We start from the raw sequence: 20635 nt of genomic DNA, 5'->3' as shown, positions 1-20635 counted from the left end.
GCGGCCGACACGACTTCCTATGGATAAAGGTTTTATGCCTATAGGGGTCTCCCAATATATACTCGACGGTACGTGGGAGCACAATCCGTACTGGCACTTATTGTCTCTCAGGAGGAATCACCCAACCATCAGTGAGGCCAACAGTTACCAGGTTTTACGACATCGGAACACGTCTCTAGCCTAGACCTCTATGTTGTGCGTTAAGTTACAAAGCATTGTTAAGTTCATTCAATTTATTTTAGGTTGATCTTTCTTAGAAGTTTGCCTTTTTGGATCACCATGAGATGTAGATACAATTCCTAAATGCAGTCTAAAGATGATAAGCAAGCTTTTATCTCTTTTCAACAATGAAAATCCTAGCTACAAGGGGAAAAGAAAGACACAATCTTTTCTCAAAGAGCATAGAGCACACTGTAAATGCACTTTTCCTAAATCAATCCATACAAACTGTCAAAATGCAAATGCACTTGTGCATGTATTTGTTTTCACTTTCTTAATATTGATGCCTAAAAAGAAAGTTGTTGTACAAATTTGAATTCGATTTCAAGTGAAAACACAAACAAGCTTCTTTTTGAAACCAAAAAGACGATTACGACACTTTATGATTTTGAAGTAAACACTTGTTTCGACACTAGAAATTCACAAATTCAAACCAAAAGACAAAAGTAAAAGCATAATCAACTGTCAACAACAAACAAACTTACTCCTAAGATCAAAACGACACTTACGACAGGTCTAGATCTAAGGGCGGCAGTATGACTAGTTTACTTTTGTAATGGGAAACTGCAAATGATGTAACAAATACACAAAAACAAATACATCTTCTTTAATACAACTGAGGCAGAATTAAGGCAAAGAAAAGGGGTTTTCAGATAGGTACACACACTGATAACAGGCTGCAAAAATAAGAGATAAAACTGAACAAAATGAAGCAAAGAACCACAGCTGCACAGGGCAAAGGCTGATCAACGCACCTGTTGCACAGAGAAACTGAATTGCAGCGCAGGTAGCCCTCTCGGGACCTACGTTGAAATGTAGAACCTCTTCACAGAGCCTGCGCTGAAGAAGAAACGAGAATTGTGTTGGGGTTCTGGGTCAAGGTTTGCAGTTTGATCTAAGGTTTTTGGCCGAATAAAAGCTATCAATAAGGTACAATTAGAGGGATGATTTAAAGGAGGACTAAGAGCTATCACAAAGGGCAATTAGAGCATTTGTGGATCAGCTGTTCAGATCATAAACAGGCCCAGTAAATGGGCTAGGGTAGCAGATCTCTACTTTGCATTTGTAAATGGCAAATGCAGTTCGATTCGCCACTCCTAAGTTTATGAGAAGAACAATAATAGAAACACAAATAAACTAACTAGATACGCTCCCCAGTGGAGTCGCCAATTTGTTGTTGGGAAAAGTATCCATTCATAACGCCACTATCCCACTCTAAGGTGTAATAGTGCCTTAGCAACAAACAAGGAAAACTATTTTCGTATTCTTCTTTATGAAATGTAAACGAAGAGGAAGGATGTAACTAACCTGTGTCTTTCGCTAGTTTGTTGATCCAATCGCTCTCCTCTTTGTTCGCTTCCCGCTGCCTGCTCCCTCACTGGTCCAGCTTCACCAAGTTCCTGCAAGATCACAGAAGAGGAAACTACACAAAAGACATAGATTTACATTTATAAATAGCTTAGGATCAGATTAAGCTAAACATGCAAATATAACAAAACATCATTGATATACAAGCATATAGGAGAAACTCAAATAGTTTTATTGATATGATAAGAAAGTCCAAGAGGAGATACAACCAAGTGAGTCTCGATCCAGCATCTACCTCCCAGCAAAGGAATCCCTTCCTCTCCTCCAACAAAGCATAAATCACCCAATGCACTAATCTCAATCTCAAACCAACAACAATTCTCTACAAAGTACAAAATTCCAGCCTCTGGATCTCTGGGATGAGGGATCCATATATAGATGTAAGCAGAGAGGATGAGTCAGCTTATGTTTTTACTTGTGGCTTCTCTCTGTCAGTTCTTGCTTCCACTTGGAGGCTGAGAGCCTCTTACTCATCACTGGTCGAATTCAGTGAGGAAAGTGTCATTGGAGAAGATTCTGGAAGCTTCCATTGTCTTTCCACCTCGTCGAATGAGCTTGCCATTTGTCATTTCCCGCTCAACGCACCCTGGTAGTGCATTCACCTGCGTTGCAACGCACCTAGCCAGTGTATTTGGGTGCTTTGCAACGCAGGCAGCTAGTGGAGCATCTGAATTGATCCTAATTTGACTAGTTCTGGGTAGTTTCTGGTGGAGAACTTCTGGGAGAAGCTGTCATTTGTTGACCTTGTTTCTTTAGGAGCTGGAACAACATCTTTAGGGACTTAGGATCCCTTGGATTATGGACATTTCATGCTTAATGCTGTAAGGCACAAAAATTGTCTATAACAGCTTCCCATAAAGAAGATCAATCTGTTGTGTGTAAGCATAATATAGGAAGCCCAGGTCAGCCCAAATTTATAAATTTGTCTACTAATCTATCAGCTGATCAGAATGCCGAATACTGCAAGTTAATGAGGCAATTTGCTGATGTGTTCGCTTGGGAGTACAACGATCTGAAAACATATGACAAAAATGTAATTCAGCATAAAATTCCGCTTGAAAAAGACACTATTCCTTTCAAACAAAAGCTGAGACCAATGAATCCTATGCTCCTTCCTCTGGTGGAGAAAGAAATTAAAAAGTTGCTGGCTGCTAAAATAATAGTGCCTCTCAGATATTCTAAATGGGTGGCAAATATGGTTGTTGTGAGGAAGAAGAATGGAGAAATCAGACTATGTGTTGATTTTAGGAATCTAAATAAATGCTCCAAAAAGGATAATTATCCTCTGCAAAAAATGGAGCATTTGTTGCAGCAAGTCTCAGGTGCCAAAGTAATGTCTTTTATAGATGGATTTTCAGGCTTTAATCAAATCGCTGTGCATCCAGATGATCAAGAGAAGACAACATTTACCACGCCTTGGGGCACGCTCATGTATGCGAAAATGCCATTTGGGCTGATGAATGCTGGAGCCACCTTTCAGCGCGCTTATGGATATAGATTTTGTGGTAGAAAAGGATAAATTTGTGCTAATCTACCTTGATGACATAACAGTTTATTCCAGCAACCATCATGATCATTTATGATGAGCCCCAAAAATGTACAATTATTTGGGCTCATTCAACCTCCTAATTTGGCTTAGTCCACCATTCTCATTTGTTTATTGCATGTTTTTGATTATTTTTATGTTAATAGAGTGAATTTGGTTAGTCATTATGCCAACAAGTCTAATGGGTGCTTTGTGTAGCCTTGTTGGTCAACTTGGAGACAAAATTGAAGGTCTTAATGAGCACTTGGCAGCGAAATTCGTGGGAGAACAAGCTAGAGGATTTGTAGGAAGGTGTCCCCCTCATTTATGGACCCTTACCTCGAATTCTCCACCATCAGCTCGGAGTTCAAAGGCCACCAAATCAATGAGCTCAAGGGCAGCCAAGCAAGTCAAGTTGGACTGCTGTTAACTACAAGTCTTGGGCAGCCAAGTCCCTAACTTTTAGGAGGACTGTTGGGTCCTCAAATTGTATAAATAAGAAGGCTTGGGGCCTCATTTTGGTTAGCTAGTTGGTAGTCATTTTTGGTAGCTAGTAGTTAGTCATTTCGTAGCAGCTAGTTAGTCAATTTGGTTTTCGCTCTTTGTAAGCTAGTTTTGGCATGACATTAGACTTTTGATTATGAATAAAAGCAAGCAGTTTTGGATCAGATTTTGAGTTTTTAAAGGAGCCTAAAGCTCTCGAGGTTGGGCCCAACCTGAGAGCTCAGGCCTCCTCCCTTTATATCAATATTGTTCCTTTCACATTTCGTTTCCATTTCCCTTCACATGCATTCGAGTACAATTGCTGATTTGGATTTCCTGTAGAAGTCAAACAGATTGGTTTTATCAGTTAGAATTGCTGTAGTTGTTTGGAAGTAGGCTGAGGCATTACTTAGATCCATTCATGCACTTTTATATTTAGCATTACTTCTTCATTCCACTGCCATGCATGAGTTTCCTTCACAATTTATATTGCTGTTCATTGATTTTATGTCACAGGTAGCTCAGGTTGAAGCATTCTCGTTTTGGTGACACTCATAAACAATTTGTTTCATCTACACTGCTCCATACCACTCCATTACCTTCTCCTCCATCTTGATCACGCATGCAAACACATCTTTGACCTCTGCTCCGCTCTGTTATCTCCCAAAGTCTTTCACTCCTCACGTAGCTTCGCTCTTTAGCCCTTTCGTTGACATAGCCCTCTATCTTCCAACCCACTCCCTACACTCACTCCCCATCCTATTCCTCCACTTCTGAGCCATCACCAGCCTTATTCCTACCTTACACATCTCCCCCTACCATTCCATCACTCCTCCATCACTTCAAACACTCACGGTAGGTCATCCTGTAGCAGTTTGTAGACATCCTGTAGAAACCAGAGTATCCTGTAGGATCCCCTGCAGACATCCTGTAGGAGGCCACTCACTCAGTTGCTGAGCTTCTGAATGTGAGGAACCTCTGTGGATGGATGCTAAGGATCCCTAGGGACCTCTCCTAGCCTCCCCAACCTTTCCCACGCTTTCCTTCCTTCTCCATCCGATCTGCACAACCAAACCCTAGTTAGCACAAAATCACAACCATCCCACACACTTAAAGAAGAAATACAAAAACATGTCTTTTATGATGCAAGTAGCTTAGATCCATGCATTTTCACTTATTAGAGGTAATGACAGCATTGGTAGAAGTTGCATTTACATTCTTTGCATTATAGAGGTTAGATTAGTCAAATTAGGGTTTCCTAGGTTTACATGCTTTGATTTGCTTTCAGTTCATTTTTGACAAGTAAATTAGATTTCCTTTGAGAATAGCTTTCGTCCATCATTTAGCAAGCTTCTTCTGAGAGCCTATAGAAGTTGGCTTGAGCCCTAGCGGACTTGTGCCAGCTGACCAAGTGACAGCTGCGACAAGAGCTAGTACTTGTGCATATAGCACCACCGCTTCCAAGTTTGTACGAACTACCGGGTTGATAAAATTAAGAGACAGGAAGCCCCAGGAGTTGTAGCATTATTGCTACAATACTAGAGCTCACCATCGTTTTGGCGCCGTTGCCGGGGAAGCGGCAGAGTATTGGTGATTGTTGCTATTCTTCTATTTTCTACTACAACCTTCTTCTAAGTAGTTTATTTCATTTCCATTATGCAATTTCATTTATGCAAAAGTAGATTAGCCTTTCTTGCTTTCCTAGATTAGTATTTCCTGCTTTCATAGATTAGTATTTCCTTCTTTCATAGATTAGCATTTCCTGCTTTCCTAGAATAGCCTTTCAATTCCGCAATTTCCTTTCTGCAAGCGTAGACTAGCATTTCATTCTTGCAATTTCATTTGAGCAAAATAGATTAGTCCTTTCCTGCTTTCATTTCAATTCCGCATTTTCATTTTCGCAAGATAGTTAGTTGCAGTTCAATCTATTTCAGTTTTGCAAGTAGAAGTAGGAAAAAGCAAAAAAACAACCAAAAAGATTTCATTTCATGCTTTGTAGGAGTAGAGATAAGTTAGAAAAATGATTGCACAACACCCCCACTGCTTCACACAGCCAACGTTCTTCTTCGATGGCTGTGATGAAAGAACCCCTGGGTGGACATCAAGGAATATTTAAAAAACCTCTAGGGGAGAAGAAGAAGAAAACTTTCCTCTGGAGCAAATGGCTACAAGTAGAGATGTTGGGAGCAACATCTTGTCCAAAGATGAATTTGAAAATCAGATCAAAGATTTCAAGAGTGATATGAGGCAGTTCCTTGCCATGCAACTGGATACCTTGCGGATCCAAAAGAAGCAAGAAGAAGCCAAGAGGGCTTTGGTCATTTTTTGTCCTAGGTGCCTTAAAAATCATCCTAGGAACGAATGTCCAATGCACTCCCTAGAAGTGTGTTTTGTATGTGAAGAATACCATCCTACAGATCAGTGCCCTTCCTTGCCCAGAATCAAAGCTGCATATCAAAGAGCCAAGGGAGCCACTGAATCACTCTATTACATGAACCAAAGGAGGCCACATGGACCTAGATCTTACCAGCAGGAGATGCAAGGGATACCCGAGACCTATTATGACCCTTGTCAAGCCATTTTCATGCCTTCTCGGGATCCCCCTGCTCATCCTTCCTGGTCTACACCTCCTCCTTGGTCATATCCTCCTTGTTCCTTCACAGATCCATATTATGCCCAACCAGTTGCTCATTCATTTCACTCTTATGCTCAGCCACAGCCTCAGTGGAATGCACCTTATCAGGAGTGGAGGCCCCAGTACAACTCCCATCCTGCTCATTTTCCTCCACCACCTGCTCATCCACAACCATCGCCTCCTCCTCCACCAAGGCAACCCCAAATTCCTACCCAACCACAATGCCATCCATCTCCATCTCAAACTCACACCTCCACTCATCTACCCGTACCATTTCCAAAGCCATGCAATGGAGTAGCTCAACCCCACTGCAAATATGAGGCACAACATATCCAAACAACTCCTCTTGAGCCCAATGATCTTCACCAAAGCTCAGGAAGAGTGTTGCAAAAAAGAGATCATCTTGAAAGCATTGAAGGACCAAAGGCAACAGAAGATCCAAAAGAAAAGATCAAAGAACCATGGGCTGCACTTGATGAAGAGAAGAGATCAGAATCAGAGATGGAGAAAGTTCCCTCATGGTTACCATCAAATCTTCCATGTATTCAAGAGAAAGATCAGCAAAAGGAGGAAGATGAGAAAGTCATGATAGAAAGTGACATGAAGAATGATCCAGATCAGCAAAGGGACCAAGGATATCAAAGCTGTATTGAGACATGGTTCCAGACAGTCACTAAGTTGCAGCAGTACTCTCTTCCTCAACTATGTTTGAACCCTTCAAAGTCAGATCATTTGGTCTCTGAGATCTGGATACCTGTCAGAGCATGCATTTCGAGCCTCCACATCATTTTTTCTCTAATCTCGATGTGCACATGGCTCCATTGGAAGTATTCTTATACTTGAAAGGAATTTTGTTTTTCAAGTAGGGTAGGGTAGGAAAAAAAAAAAAAAAAAAAGAAAAAAGAAAAAAGAAAAAAGAAAAAGAAAAAATGAAAAAAAAGAGGAAAATAGAAATCTAAGGTGAAAACCTCCTCGGAGGCGCCTTAGGTTGGCTCATTGACTGAAAACCTCCATGAGGCGGTCAATGGGTTGGGAAAAAAGAGAAAAGAGAAAAAGATCTTTGGGTGAAAACCTCCCTTGGAGGCGCCCAAGGCAGGCAATTAGGGTGAAAACCTCCATGAGGCGCCCTAGTTGTTTTTCAAAAAAAAAAAGAGAAAAAGAAAAAGAAAAATAAAGCTAATCTCCATTGAATAAGTTCATGTTGCAGCAATGACATTGCAGGTTAAAGGAGGACGTTTCATGATAGGAGGAGCACTCAAATCAAAGACAAAGGAGTTTTTGTGCCTTCTACAGGAAGTTTCGTATCTTCTACAGGAAGCTTACAAAAAAGCCAAATTGATCTCCGAGGAGGACCTGAAGGCTTGGAATATGTCCATGAGGCCTACCCACATCCATGTTTCCATTCCTCACCCCTTTTCCATCATTTTTTCATGTCATTATGCTTCTTTCCTCAAAACTGTGTCTTCTACAGGAAAGCTCTGAATTTCTACAGGAAACATCCTGTAGAACCTTTGGACGAGCCAAATCCAATTTCAAAAGTGAATCTGATGGTGGGAGCCTATTGGTTAGGCCTGCAAGCACTTGTGTGTCCATCCCTTGCCTTCATCCATCATTTTTTTCACCTCCTTGTGCTTCTCATTGTGCTTCTACAGGATCTTCCTGTAGAAATTGTGGGAAACTAGGCATGCATTTCAAAAAGTGGTTTGGCGAGCATGGTAGCTTCCTCAAGGGTTCAGAAGCCCTCATGCCATCTTCCAACTCCTCCTCCATCATCTCCATACCTGCATCACAAGCAAAATTCATTTTGTCATCCCATGCAAGCACATGCAAAAAGCCTTGAAGCAAAAATACCTAGAGCCAAATTTGTTTTTGCCATAACTTGAAAACCATGCATCCATTTGACAAACCGTTTTATGGGGAATTGTACAAGGCCAATGGCAACATGCTTGAGCAGTTTCAGCCAATTCTGGTGCACGGTTTCCAAGGAATCAGCCTCCATCACCATCAGCCATTTTTGCATTTTCTCCTATTCGTGCATCCGTTTCAAAACTTGTTTCATGGGGAGATGCACATGGATGATAGTAGCCTACCCAAGCAGTTTCAGCCGATTCCGATGCACGGTTTCCGAGAAATTGACCTCTGAAATCTTCAGCCATTTTCCATTTTTCTCGAAATCTGTGCATCCATTGATCACGAATTTGCTATGGGAGATGCATAATGATGGTGGTAACATGCTCAGCAAGTTTTAGATCGATCCGCTTTGGCGTTTGGGAGAAATTTCGAAAACAAGTTCTGGTTCGGGGAAGATGTAGCAACAGCAGCTTGAACGTGCAGATTTGAACGTGGAAACAATTGTCTGGAGCTTGGATCCGGCCAGAGGACACCTGCACATGAAAAACACAATCAAAGATTAGCAGCCAAGCCATATGCAATCAGGAAAACTAAGCATGCAGCAGCAAAATCAGAGCAGGCAGCCACAACAGCTCACGGCAACCATCCAACTTCGAGGTATGTGACTAATCTCATTCTTCTATTGCATAGATTTAATTGGGAGCTACATAAACGAATGGGATGAGGGATTAAGCCACGAATGTAGCAAGGATCAATTGATTGTCTGCTTCAGAACTCCGCCGGCAGCCACGCAGTGCACGTGGACAATGGACTCTCGCAAAAATAAAAAATTGTAAAAGAAAAAAACAGTGATCGGAAGTTTAACTCTAGTGCAGTTGATTAACAAATAGAAGACATGCAGTTCATAAAATCACTTCAGTTCGAAAAAGCCAGCGTGCATGTGTTTTTCCACCTCACCACAAGTCACGCAGTAATTCAAGGGACGCTTGGCTACAACTCTCACCACTCTTTGTTCAACAGCGGTCAACTGAAGCGCATGTCCACCATCCAGATTAGTTAAATAATGGTGCTCTACCGATTTCTACCTTTTATTCCCGAGATCTCTCCAGTTCTTTAAACAATTGCCGCCGGGCAGTTCTACAGGAACGCAGTCTACAGGAAGGCGTTCTACAGGAAAGTGCAGTAGAGCAGAGAAGCCTGAAATTTCAGCATTCTTGAGGCTCCTCTCAGTGGTTCAACTTCATATCTAGCTGAATCAAACATATCTCTGTGACGTTTAACCAGAAGTAAATCTAAGCCTACTTTGCATATGTCTGAAGCAGTTCTCCATTGATTTATCAAAGATCTGGTCTCGCCTTTCCTCTTGAGCATATATCTGGTCCCTTTTGAGGCAGAGATCATTTCTTGGAGGTAAATTAGTTGTCTTTAAAGATCTAATCTAAAGCTCTGTGCAATAAGATATATCAGGAGCAGTATGAGGCCAGATTCGAGCTAACCTGTTGTATGGTTCTGAGGCATAATCTACATCACTTTATAAGGCAGCTTGTATCAGAAGCTGTTTGGCTCCTTTCTGTCAAGGCCTTCTGGCATATTCTCATGCTTTCCTGAGGCAAAGGCATCTAGCAGTGGGTTTTATTCATGTATCCTTTTTGTCATTCTGATTGACATCTTAGCATAAGGCTACTCTCTGTGATGATTGACATCTTCACATAGGTCTGAGACTACTCAATATGACTATTTGATCCCTAATCTGAAAATTTCTGAGTTCAAGTGCATGGCTGAGAATCTTGTAATCTTGCTGGTGCATTTATTTTTTATCTGAGCAGCATTCATTTTGATTTGCGCTTGCATGGTGTAATGAGGGTATATTTGCATTTATCTCTATTCTGAAAGGTATGAAGCAGTGTTTCTCTTCATCAAGCTTGGGGCTTGAAGAAAGGTGAAAATAGTTGAGGTGGATCATGCTATTTTTGCCCAAAGAACAGAGTGACACAACAGCTGCATTATTGGGATCTGATGAGATCATATACCAGCTATTATCCTTAATAAATTGGACACCACCTTCAATACATGGAAGCATTGTTCGAGCATTTCATGCCATTTGTTGTGTACCAGCGGCTGTTGAGGCAAGGACAACTTAATCTATCTTATGTTCTGTTCTGCTTCTGTTATCAATTCTTAGTAGAGTTCAAATCCAAGATTAAGAATGCCATTCGATTCAGTTAAAGGCCTGGAAACACTCCTTCCCATCCAGATTTGGCATGCACTATCTATTCTCGGACAGATCATTGTACTTGTGTGATTTTATAATACATTGGGTTTGCGTCAGTTGGATTCGTCAGCTTCCAGGTAGCAGCACAGTTCAAGGAGAAGGCAGCCTCAGCCAAGCAGGTCAAAACAGTGAATACTGTTTCTACAGGAAGCCAGCGAACAGTTTCTACAGGAAAGTTTGAAAAGAGGGAAGCCAAAGGAGCAATCGGCCGAGATGCTAGCCAAGGAAGTCACCAGGGCCATCAAAGACAAGGGGAGAGATTTGGTTGCTCAGAGGATGAGCAACACTTTCAGTAGGGAGGTGATGATGAGCCCCAAAAATGTACAATTATTTGGGCTCATTCAACCTCCTAATTTGGCTTAGTCCACCATTCTCATTTGTTTATTGCATGTTTTTGATTATTTTTATGTTAATAGAGTGAATTTGGTTAGTCATTATGCCAACAAGTCTAATGGGTGCTTTGTGTAGCCTTGTTGGTAAACTTGGAGACAAAATTGAAGGTCTTAATGAGCACTTGGCAGCGAAATTCGTGGGAGAACAAGCTAGAGGATTTGTAGGAAGGTGTCCCCCTCATTTATGGACCCTTACCTCGAATTCTCCACCATCAGCTCGGAGTTCAAAGGCCACCAAATCAATGAGCTCAAGGGCAGCCAAGCAAGTCAAGTTGGACTGCTGTTAACTACAAGTCTTGGGCAGCCAAGTCCCTAACTTTTAGGAGGATTGTTGGGTCCTCAAATTGTATAAATAAGAAGGCTTGGGGCCTCATTTTGGTTAGCTAGTTGGTAGTCATTTTTGGTAGCTAGTAGTTAGTCATTTCGTAGCAGCTAGTTAGTCAATTTGGTTTTCGCTCTTTGTAAGCCAGTTTTGGCATGACATTAGACTTTTGATTATGAATAAAAGCAAGCAGTTTTGGATCAGATTTTGAGTTTTTAAAGGAGCCTAAAGCTCTAGGGGTTGGGCCCAACCTGAGAGCTCAGGCCTCCTTCCTTTGTATCAATATTGTTCCTTTCGCATTTCGTTTCCATTTCCCTTCACATGCATTCGAGTACAGTTGCTGATTTGGATTTCCTGTAGAAGTCAAACAGATTGGTTTTATCAGTTAGAATTGCTGTAGTTGTTTGGAAGTAGGCTGAGGCATTACTTAGATCCATTCATGCACTTTTATATTTAGCATTACTTCTTCATTCCACTGCCATGCATGAGTTTCCTTCACAATTTATATTGCTGTTCATTGATTTTATGTCACAGGTAGCTCAGGTTGAAGCATTCTCGTTTTGGTGACACTCATAAACAATTTGTTTCATCTACACTGCTCCATACCACTCCATTACCTTCTCCTCCATCTTGATCATGCATGCAAACACATCTTTGACCTCTTCTCCGCTCTGTTATCTCCCAAAGTCTTTCACTCCTCACGTAGCTTCGCTCTTTAGCCCTTTCGTTGACATAGCCCTCTATCTTCCAACCCACTCCCTACACTCACTCCCCATCCTATTCCTCCACTTCTGAGCCATCACCAACCTTATTCCTACCTTACACATCTCCCCCTACCATTCCATCACTCCCCCATCACTTCAAACACTCACGGTAGGTCATCCTGTAGCAGTTTGTAGACATCCTGTAGAAACCAGAGTATCCTGTAGGATCCCCTGCAGACATCCTGTAGGAGGCCACTCACTCAGTTGCTGAGCTTCTGAACGTGAGGAACCTCTGTGGATGGATGCTAAGGATCCCTAGGGACCTCTCCTAGCCTCCCCAACCTTTCCCACGCTTTCCTTCCTTCTCCATCCGATCTGCACAACCAAACCCTAGTTAGCACAAAATCACAACCATCCCACACACTTAAAGAAGAAATACAAAAACATGTCTTTTATGATGCAAGTAGCTTAGATCCATGCATTTTCACTTATTAGAGGTAATGACAGCATTGGTAGAAGTTGCATTTACATTCTTTGCATTATAGGGGTTAGACTAGTCAAATTAGGGTTTCCTAGGTTTACATGCTTTGATTTGCTTTCAGTTCATTTTTGACAAGTAAATTAGATTTCCTTTGAGAATAGCTTTCGTCCATCATTTAGCAAGCTTCTTCTGAGAGCCTATAGAAGTTGGCTTGAGCCCTAGCGGACTTGTGCCAGCTGACCAAGTGACAGCTGCGACAAGAGCTAGTACTTGTGCATATAGCACCGCCGCTTCCAAGTTTGTACGAACTACCGGGTTGATAAAATTAAGAGACAGGAAGCCCCAGGAGTTGTAGCATTATTGCTACAATACTGGAGCTCACCAATTTACAACATTTAAGAAAGGTGTTTTTCAAGTGCAGAAGGTTTGGGATTTCACTCAATCCCAATTCGCTTTGGAAGAAGGCAAACTGTTGGGGCATGTAGTGTGTGCTGCAGGTGTTCAAATCGACCCAGAAAGAGTCAAAGAAATTCAGGCCTTGGCTCTCCCAAGATCAAAGAAAGATATACAATCTTTTCTGGGAAAAATCAACTTTGTAAGGAGGTTCATTCCTAATTTTGCAGAGCTAGTCAAGCACATAACCTCCATGTTGAAAAAGGGAGCAGAGGTAAGATGGACTGATGCAATAAGGAAATCTTTTGATTCCATTAAGAAGGCTATTATGCAAGCTCCTACTTTAATAAACCCTGACTATAGCAAGGAGTTTCACTTGTTTTCATTTTCCTCCAAGGACACAATCGCAGCTGTTCTGTTGCAGCAAGATGAAGCAGGTCAAGAGCATCCAGTGTCCTTTTTCAGCAAGAATTTGAGGGATGCTGAGCTAAGATATGATATTATTGAAAAGCAGGCTTATTCTCTTGTCAAATCTTTGAAAGCTTTTCAAGTATACATCTTGCATTCCAAAACAGTTGCATATGTGCCTTCTGCTGCAATAAAGGATATCTTAACACAGCCTGATGCTGATGGAAAAAGAGTGAAATGGATTGCAAAAATGATAGAATTCAACATAGAGCTGAAGCCCACCAAGCTGGTAAGGGGTCAAGGGCTTGCTAAATTGTTGACTGAAGAAAATTGCAGGTCTTTGGACATGGATTTCTTGTTCACTGTGGTAGAAAATGGTCAAATAGAAGAGCATGAAACAGCTGAATCGGAGGATAAGCAGTCGGTGGCCGAAAGCCTAGCTTCATGTAGCTGGTATGCTGCAATAATCAATTTCCTTCTAAGGCTTGAAGTCCCTTCAAATTTCTCTCAAAGTCAAGAAAGAACTTTAAAGCTCAAGGAAACAAAATATTGCATCAATGATGGCTTGCTCTACTGGAGGGATCCATCAGGAGTACTTTTAAGATGCCTGGACAAAGAACAGTCAATAGAGGTTATGCAACAATTCCATGACAGCATGTGTGGAGGACATCATTACTGGAAAACCACAGCCCATAAGATTCTTAGAGCTGGGTACTATTGGCCCTCTTTATTTTCTGATGCATTTATTTTTGTTAAATCTTGTGACAGGTGCCAAAGATTTGAAGGTAAGCAACAATTAAAATCCCTGCCATTAAAACCAATAATTGCAAAGGGACCTTTTTAGCAGTGGGGCTTGGATTTCATTGGTGAAATCAACCCACACTCCAGTGGCCAGCACAGGTGGATATTGGTTGCCACTGATTATTTTACAAAATGGATTGAAGCAATCCCAACAAGGAAAGCCAACCATAATGTGGTCATGAAATTCTTATCAGAAAACATTTTCCGCAGATTTGGTTGCCCACATAAGCTAATAATAGATAACACAACAGCATTCAGGGCAAAAGAATTGGTGGAAATGTGTGATTCAATGGGAATTAAACTTGTTCATTCCACCTCATATTACCCCCATGGGAATGGTTTAGCAGAATCTTGTAATAAAAGTTTCATTAGGATAATTAAGAAGCTGTTAGAGGATAATAAGAAGAATTGGGATGCCAAGCTGAAGTATGCACTTTGGGCGGACAGAGTGACCATTAAGAGATCTACAGGCTGCTCTCCCTTCAAGCTGGTATATGGTACTGATGCTATTTTTCCCATTCAACTTACCCTCCCTGTGGCAAAGTTGCTCCAGACAGCGCAGGATGAAGAGGATGATATGGCAAATAGAATCACTGATCTAACAGAATTGTATCAGATTCGAGAACAGCTGGTTGAAAAAGCTACAACACATCAGCAAAAGGTCAAGGAAGCCTTTGACAAGAAGGCAAAAAGAAACAATTTCCAGGTTGGGGATTTGGTCATGAAATGGGATGCTTTTAAAGAAAAGAAAGGCAATCATGGGAAATTCGATGCTCTCTGGACAGGCCCATTCATCATTTCACAGATTCAAGGGAACAATACCTTCATACTGAAAAGTAGGGAAGGAGAACCAGTTTTTGACGGCCCAGTCAATGGGCGGTTTTTGAAAAGCTATGTGATTTAAGGTCTTTGGCCTTAAAGCTGTAAATATTTTGCTTTTATCGGTTTTTAGTGTAGCTATAGTAGACTCCATGCCCAATGGAACACTAGGAATTTTGGCTAATTTGTTTGTTGCTGCAAAGGCATTGATCTACAGGTTCTTGAGACCTCACAGGGAGGATCTCATCCCCAGAAGGAGCCAGTGTTAGCTCTGCTATACAAAAGGATAAAAAATGGATTCAAAATACTTTCAAAGGCTGCAAACACGCTTAAATGCATGTCAAAGGATCCATGGAAGCTGTTAAAATCCCCAAGTTTTGATTAAAAACCTTCCACCGAATGAAAAAGTTGAAAGAGGAAAGCCCTTGGAAGGGCGGAAATACACTATCGGGAGGCACAATTGCTCTAAAATCATAAAAAAACTCAAAAAGCAGGCTTAGAGGTCCGAAATCATATCAGCCATTGGATCTGGCCGATCAACGGTCCAGATTGCGTCGGCATATCGCAGTCGGAGCAGGCGGGCAGTGGCAGCGACACAGGAGACCTCGCCGATGAGCGATCGCCGATATCGCATCGGCGTATCGCTATCGGCGCTTACAAAGGGGGCAAGGCCTTTTCAATGGTTATGTTTGCGATGCGATAAGCCCGGACCCGATGGTGCTATAAGTTATTTTTGATAAATTATCGTGTCTGCGGTGATATCGCTATTGGCGTTTTCTAATGGGCAGGGCCTTTACATACGACATGCCTCCAATCCGATGGGTCAGACCCGATGGCTTGATGAATGATTTTTGTTAAAATTTCAAATTCGCGCTAGGGCCGTTTTTAATGATTTGGGGGAATTTTCATTATATAACGAAATATGAAGAAATACAAAGGAAGCCTTGGCGGGTGCCTATTGCGATGAAGTCCGGACCCGAAAGGGTCCGTGAATTAAAATATATATATGATCAGGTCCAGCGGAGGCATTTTTCATGTTTTTCCAATATTTCATTGTATTTTCAAATATGAGGAAAAGCGAGGGATCGGTGGTATCAGCCCATATTGCGGTTGACTGATCGCAATCGGGGAAACCAAGGATGCATGACATTTTATATTATAAGCGCCAATGCGATGAAGCCCGGACCCGATGGGTTTCCAAAGCAAAATGGTATAATATTTCAGGTGCGCCAGAGCCATTGTTTTATGATTTTGAAGCATTTTTACGTGTATTCTCAAGTATAGAGAAACAAAGGATCGGCCAGCTTAAGGTATGCATTGTAGCCCAAATGATGGACCCAATAAATGATTAAGCCATGAATGAACCTTTTGAAGTCCAAGTGAAGCATTAATGGGCGGGAATGAGCAGTTTGACAGTATTTCACTGTTTAATAAGCAAATCAGTCATGATGGAGCCATTTTAATGTTCGGCGACTGCAATTAAACAACAATATGGCCGAGAAGGAAGCAAGACACCACAGATCTAGACAGAGCATTCAATGGTTATGGGTTTCACCCATATTTCATTCCACTTGCCCAAGGAGGACCGCAGAGAGCTAGAGAGGGTCAAATCTATTTAAAACTCAGACAGATTTTTATTAGAGGCCCATTTCTGAATGTAAATATGGTTGGTGGCCATTTATGGGCTCCTCCACGCATTGTTTAACAGAGATGTTTTGTATTATAACACTATATATACTCAGAACTCAGATGTAATCAGATTGATGAGTGTTTGATGAATGAGAGCTTATTGTAGCCTTTTAACTTCTGGAGACTGTTAAGAGTATGAGACCTGCAGCTTCTGGTCTTGATTTCCACTAATACAAGCTTCTTTTGCTATCACCTGCTCGCTTTTCACTTCTTCTATGTTCTAGGCTCTACCTGCTTTGCATTTAGTTGATGTGCTGTGAATATTTGGCATTTGAGGGACTGTCATCCCACCTCTATGTTAAAATTTAGTGGTTCATTGAAAATTGCTTGCAGGTTGCTGTTGTTCTAATACCAGTGAGCTATCATCCTCGCTGTATATGGAATAGTAGTCTTGCAGACCTTCTAACTGGTTGCAGCTGGCCATCACAGAGCCTTATGTATCTTCTAGTGCAATCAGTCTTCTCCATCATCACTTTTACTTTAAGCTGTGAGTAGTTGGTGGTTGAAAGCCTTGTAGTTTGGGGGTCTTCACCCATGTCTGGGGTAAATCATAGTAGGGGTGGTTATCTGGCTTAAAGGTGTTGCACATCTTCCATTGATCCATCATTTTATCCAACAAAACTGTTGAATTTTTAATGTTCCCGAGCATCACTGATATACAACCTAGGTGAGTTTCTTGGGGTGATAACATGAACCAAGATACTAATCTAAAACCCATAAAGAATGCACCACCACTAGTGCTTTTTTTGTCATCTACGCTTCCTACCAAATCTACATCTGTATATGCATGAAGTGTGAGATCTGTATCTTTAGGATACCATAAGCCATAGTTTTGTGTCCGTTGAAGATATTTGAAAATTATTTTAACTGCCTGAAGGTGTGCTTCTATCGGATTTGCCTGGAATCTTCCAACTATTCCCACTTCATGCATGATGTCTGGCCGGGTACCTCTCAGATAGAGCAGACTACCAATCATGGATCTATAGGTTGGTTGATGAACTGCTGCTGAATCATCATTTGCGCTGAGGCTGCATCCTATTACCATAGGGGTACATACTAGTTTCGAATCTTCCATGCCATATTTCTTTAAGATCTCCTTGAGGTACTTGGTTTGTGATAAAAAGATATCGTCTTTATTTTGTTGGACTTGTAAACCAAGAAAATATGTTAGCTCACCAAGTAAGGACATTTCAAATTCTTTCTACATCGCCAAAGAAAAGTTTTGGATCATTTCCAAGGATGAATCCCTCTGGTTGCTCAATATACACTTCTTCTTCCAAGTCTCCATTTAAAAAGGCAGATTTCACATCCATTTGAAAAACTTTGAACTTCTGAAAGCTAGAAAGAGCGAGGAACATTCTTATGGCTTCAAGTCTAGCAACTGGTACAAAAGTTTCTTCAAAGTCTATACCTTCTTGTTGAGCATACCCTTTACAAACAAGTCTGGCCTTGTTTCTAATAACATCCCCATTTTCATTCAACTTGTTTATGAATATCCATTTTATCCCTTTGACATTTTTATCGTTTCGTCTAGGAACCAACTCCCAAGTGTTATTCTTTTCAATCTGCTCAAGTTCTTCATTCATGGCCTTGACCCAACATTCATCTTTGCATGCTTCTCTTACATTTTGTGGTTTAGTGGAGGAAAGCAATGCTAGATAGCTTGAAGCTTCTGAAATAGTTCTTCTTGTTTATACACCCGCCTCTTTCTGCCCCAAAATTTGAGTTTCTGGATGATTCTTCTGAACGTACCTAGATGGAGTCTTTTCTTCTATCCTTATCTATTCTTCTGGTGCCTCATGGGTTTCTTCTTCATCATAAGTCTAATTTGATGTTGAAGGATAGTCCTCATCATCTTCAAAATCTTCAGATTTTACCTGCCTAGGAATGTTTTCTTCTTCATCAATCACTACATCAATACTTTCAACAATTTTTCAAGTCTTTTATTGTAACACTTATATCCTTTGCTGTGGGGAGAGTAACCAAGGAGAATGCCTTCATCTGCTCTAGGTTCAAACTTTCCAAGGTTTTCATCAGTCCTTTTGATGTAACATTTGCTTCCAAAAATTTTGAAGTATTTAACCATGGGAGTCTTACCATACCAAAGTTCATGAGGAGTTTGAGTGCTGTTCACCCGGACATTTGTCTTGTTGAGAATAGTAACTGCAACAAATGCAGCTTCACCCTAGAAGGTTGCGGGAGTTCCAGACTCATCAAGCATAGCACAAGCCATTTTTTGAACCGTTCTGTTCATCCTTTCCACTACTCCATTTTGTTGAGGAGTCCTTGCAGTAGAGAATTCCCTTCTTATTCCATGTTCTTCACAAAAATTGAAAAATTCATCCGAGGTAAATTCCCCTCCTTGATCAGACTTGAGGCATTTGATTCTGCGATCTGATTCGTTTTCAACCAGGGCTTTGAATGCTTTGAAATTTTCGAAAGCTTCGTATTTATGCTTCAGAAGTCCTATCCAACACATCCTTGACAAGTCGTCAATGAAGAATATGAAGTCTTCTTCTCCTTGAGGTGACCTCTTCCTAGTTGGACCACATACATCAGTATGGACAAGTTCAAGTGGCCTACTAGCTGATCCTTCCTTCTCAGGGAAATTAGTTCTGGTTTGATTCCCAAACTGACATGATTTGCATATTGTATTGTCTAGAATTCTGATGTCAGGGAGATCATGAACCGCCTGATATTTGCATGCTTTCCTTATCTGAGATAAGCTTAGATGCCCCAATCTTCTGTGCCATAGCCAGTGTTCATCATTCTTACTTAGATAGCATTGTTGTTGTCCTCCCTTGAGTATGTATAAATTATTTGATGTTCTTATGCCTTTGATCATTGTTTCTCCTATATCAAGCTCACGAACAATACATCCATTTGATCGAAATATTACCTCATTTCCTTGATCATACATTTGACTGAAACTCAATAGATTATGCTTTAAGTCATCAACATACATAACATTTCCAGCTTTGACCTTTTGTTTCAAAAGAACAGAACGTTTACCTTTTATGAATGCAGGGGTGTCATTTCCAAATGAGACCTTCTTTTCCTTTTCTAAGTCACTATATGATTGAAGTTTTTCTTTATCACCTGTCATATGTTTCGAGCATCCAATGTCAATGTACCACTGATTTTCCTACCGTTCCGCATATAATGCTATACCACATCTTTCTGGTTGCGATTCTTTCTTCCTCCATGTTTTGGGACTCAATGAAGCTTGCTCCTTCTGAGTTGTTTGCCGAAACCTACTCCTGCATTCAAAATCTTCATGACCGAAGTTGTTACAAATAGAACATTCTATTTCATTTTCAAGAGCAGAAAAGTTATTGTAGGTTCTTTTCATGATTCCAGTCACACTCCTTTGATTTTGTTCTTCTCTGGTCATGATGGTTTTGTAGGCAACACATTGAGTTGATTTGTGTCCAAAGTTATGACAAGAGAAACATTGGCCATTGAAGAAATTCCTGCGATTATCAAACCTTTTGTCCATATGATTGTAATTTCCATAGCCATTCGTTCTTGAGGCAAATTGAGAATGATTTACCTGCGGTTGGTTGTAACTTCTGTTCATCCGTGAAGTAGATTTCCTTCGATTTACTTGCTGATCTCTGTTCATTCTTGAAGTAAATTGTCCCTGATTTACCTGGTGATGTGCATTGTGCCTTTGCTGTTGATTGTCAACCTGTTCACTTCTCCTTGCTACTTCAAGATAACTTTTGGAGGTAGATGGCTTTTGTGCTTGAGATTCTTCTTCAATATACCCAAGACCTGTCTTGATTAGAGGAGAATGCTGCACTTTGATAATCTCATCTAAAGTTTCAGATCCTTTAGCAAATCTAAGATTAAGAGCTTTTGTTTTCTCAATATCTTTTCTACGTCTCGCAATTTCACATTCTAATTTTTCATTGTGTTTTTCCCTTTCAGCAAGTTGGAATGTCAGAATATCTATAATCATATTCTTTTCTTCTAAACAAATTTTAAGTTTAGAAATTTCTTCATAAAGACCTTCTTCATCTATAGCATCCAAGAAATCATCATCTTCAAAAGCCATCAAAAGTCTATAATCGTTACCTTGTTCATCTTCATCACTATTTGAAAATCCATCACTGTCTTCATGTGTATAATAGCTCTTCTTACTTACATTCTGTTTTTTGTTCCATCTAACTAGTTCCTTACCTTTGTCAAGCTTATCTTTATGTGGACACTTGGCTGCATAGTGACCGACTCTTCCGCAAGCAAAGCATTTAAAAGGTAGCTTACCTCT

Source organism: Pinus tabuliformis, chromosome 8 (assembly GCF_031772625.1).
Source record: "Pinus tabuliformis cultivar Carrire ecotype Pingquan chromosome 8, CPIR1, whole genome shotgun sequence".
Taxonomy (NCBI): domain Eukaryota; kingdom Viridiplantae; phylum Streptophyta; class Pinopsida; order Pinales; family Pinaceae; genus Pinus; species Pinus tabuliformis.
The sequence above is the reverse complement of the archived record's forward strand: the minus strand, read 5'-3'. Positions refer to the sequence as shown.